Below are 3,346 nucleotides of genomic sequence, written 5' to 3'. Positions count from 1 at the left end.
CCAGTCTGGGTGAGGGGCTGATGGCTGTTTGTAGGCTGGCCACAGCCCCTTAAGGGTGGGGGTCACCACTGGGGTGCCTGGCCAGCCTGGGTGAGGGGCTGAGGGCCATTTTCAGGCTTGCCACACCCCTTTCAGGTGGGGGATCCTGCTGGGGTGCCTGCCCAGTCTGGGTGAGGGGCTGATGGCTGTTTGCAGGCTGTCCAAGCCCCCCAGCGGGGACCCTCACACCTTGAGGGTGTGGCCAGCCTGGGTGAGTGGCTGATGGCTGTTTGCAAGCTGGCCACGGCCCCCAGCCACCCAAGCTCCCAGTGGAGGCTGGCTAGAAGCAGGTATCTGGGATTCATTTATCTTCTATAATTGAAACTTTGTTGCCTTGAGCGGAGGCCACAGTCAGGCCAGGTCAGGCAGGAAGCTTGGCTTCCTCCATCACCGGGGCAACCAAGCCTCCTGCTTGCTCCAGCTCCATGGCTTCCAGCTGCCATCCTGGTTGGGTAATTTGCATATTGTCGCTCTGATTGGCTGGTTGGCGTGGTTTGGGGCATAGTGGAGGTGCGGTCAATTTGCATGTTTCTCTTTTATTAGATTAGATAAACTTTGCTATAATCTACTGAAGAGTTACTACCATTATTCTTATATCAAAAATGAGAAAACTAAGGCTCAAGAGAGGTTAAGTGATGTATCCAAGACAACAGCCAGTAAGGTTTGGAGCCAGAATTTGAGCCCAAGAAATCTAATGCAAGGACCTATGAGTTAGCCTCTACACTATACTGCTTCCCTTTCATTGCACCTGCTCTTTCACCTTTGAGCCCATCTCCTATTTTTACTTCAAACATTTGTAGTTCAGGCCAGTGCCCTTTATGCTCTTGCAATAATAAATATATTTATTGTGTCTTTTTTTCATTCTTATATTTATCACTCTTAGACTCTCATATTTTCCAGTTTAAGAAAGCCTATGCAACATCCACTCTTGTTTTACTTGTACTTATAATTACAATGACCTTAATATTAAAGCTATGTTGTATGAGTCAGGATTTTATCAGAGAAACTAAACCACCACCAGGTAGTGACTATATAGATATACTTTATAATTATACATATATCTCTATATATGTTTTTAATGTATTAATTGTATGACCCAAAAGAAAAAATAAAAGCTATGAGCTGTTTGAAACTAGGAATGTTTCCTAAGTGGGGATGTTGTGGACAGGACCAAGTATCAAGGACCATTTGGCACGGACCAAATATACACATGGACATTTGGGACAAAACCAAATGTCTACTAATTGTTCACCTTATGCATTTGTGGAACCTTATTAGATAGTCCATTTATGTAGTCACATTGAAATCTATGAAGATGAACTGGATTTCATATTGGTCTCTCATGGTTTCTAATTTCAATGATGTGGGTATTACACAGAAGAAGCTGGTGCCCTTCATCAAAGAGCTAAACACTCATCTGACCCAACAGTCAGAGAACCTTGAGGACCGAGGGGGAGAAGAAACAACTGAAGGCCAATTCCTGCCCTCTGCCAAAATGATTAGTCAATAGATAAATGACAACATGTGTGAATTGCAACAGCATCCATTGCCCTGGCATCAATCTTCCAAGTATAAAAGTAATTTGGCTGCTACTTTATTTTTACATTCCAATGACTTGTAACCCTTGCTAACTCAGACCTACACAGGGAAGGAAATTCTGTGAAACACCCTTCCAGCTTAGCTAACTTGACAAAATACAATACCCCTACAACTGCTATCCATAACACAACAAAAATGAGAGAGAACCTAGGTCTCTGATGACAACACTGAGCATGCCCTGAAACACTTCTTAACTGAAACTCTGGTTATGAGAGTCGGAAAGTTACCCTATTATTTAAGTTGGATTCTATTTTTTTGTTATTAAATTCATCCTGATACACTAATCATCATGTCAGCAGAGAATAACATCCACTGTCACATAGTAGAATGTAAGACAAATGAATATAGAGAAAGGAGCTTTTTATAAAAGATAATGGAACACAGAAAAAAATTAGGGGAAAGTCCAGAAAATGGAGACTTTTTGAAAGCTCTAAAATATTAATAGATATCCTCAGATAGGAAGGCATTAAGCATAAGTTACTTACTTCCTACTTTGGCAGGAGTTCAGCCCATATGGCAGAGAATAAATGTTTTTGTTTCCCTCATATGCATTTGTTTCAGAGCAAATATTCTTTGCAATATACTGTTTTTGATTTTACAAACTTATTTCATTCACTAGCTCACACTGGAGAACTGGAAAAGCAACACCAAAATGCATTTTATGGATAGCTCCCCAGGGAAGAGTACATACAACTCTGGAATCCACTTTAGTGCAGTCACATGACACAAGCTGAACTGTTTTACTGAATTAAAAGAAAAATGAGGGTCTTTGTTTTTCCCTAAATGTACCAGAGTACAAGACAATCGTCTTTACTATGTAAACTTGTCTCTAATATCCGGTCTCCCTTTGGGCTGCCAGTGACCTAATTATTCAAATCTGTACAATACCATATTCTGTGAGATGAGTTTAGAATATATGCACCAAATTAAATTTTGGGGATTGTAAGCCTAGAGGAACTGTTTGTATAACTTAATTGTGTTTTTTGAAACCATAGTTATAGTATTATCTTATTTTCCTACTAGAAGTCCGGTGCATGAAATTCGTGCACTGGGGGGAGAGGGGGCGGGGGGTCAGCAGTGCAGTCCGGGAGACCTCAGGAGGCAACCTAGTTGATCAGGGGAAGGTCCCGCCCCCATAACCCCGCTGCTGCTGCCACTGTCAGCCACTGCAGCCGCCAAGGTGTTTTCATCAACACAGACTCCAGTCCCTTTACCACGAAAAAATGACAACTTTCTTTAGGTATTTTCAAGATGTCTCTTTCATAGGATATGACATTTCTTTCTTTCTTTCTTTTTTTTAATCCTCACCTGAGGATATTTTTTCATTGACTTTTAGAGAGCATGGAAGAGAGAGGGAAAGACAGAGAGAAACATCAATGTGAGAGGGACACTTCGATTGGCTGCCTCCTGCATGAGCCCTGACCTGGGCCCCAGCCAGGGAGGACCCTGCAACCTAGGTACATGACCTTGATTAGAATCAAACCCAGACCCTGCAGTCCACAGGCTGAGGCTCTATCCACTGAGCCAAACTGGCTAGGGCAGGATATGACATTTCTTAGCCCCTCCAGCAGCGAACCTTAGTTTTTTCCTCCAGGAGTGAGGTGGAAAAATCCTAGATCACCTTCTTGGATTCTTATTACCCAAGTTACCAAGAACACTGAAAGCAGCGTACAGGGAGCTTAGCCAATGAGCGGTCAGAAAAGGTGTT

The sequence above is a fragment of the Myotis brandtii genome, unplaced genomic scaffold, assembly GCF_000412655.1.
Source record: "Myotis brandtii unplaced genomic scaffold, ASM41265v1 scaffold779, whole genome shotgun sequence".
Lineage (NCBI taxonomy): Eukaryota > Metazoa > Chordata > Mammalia > Chiroptera > Vespertilionidae > Myotis > Myotis brandtii.
Note: the sequence above shows the minus strand (reverse complement) of the source record.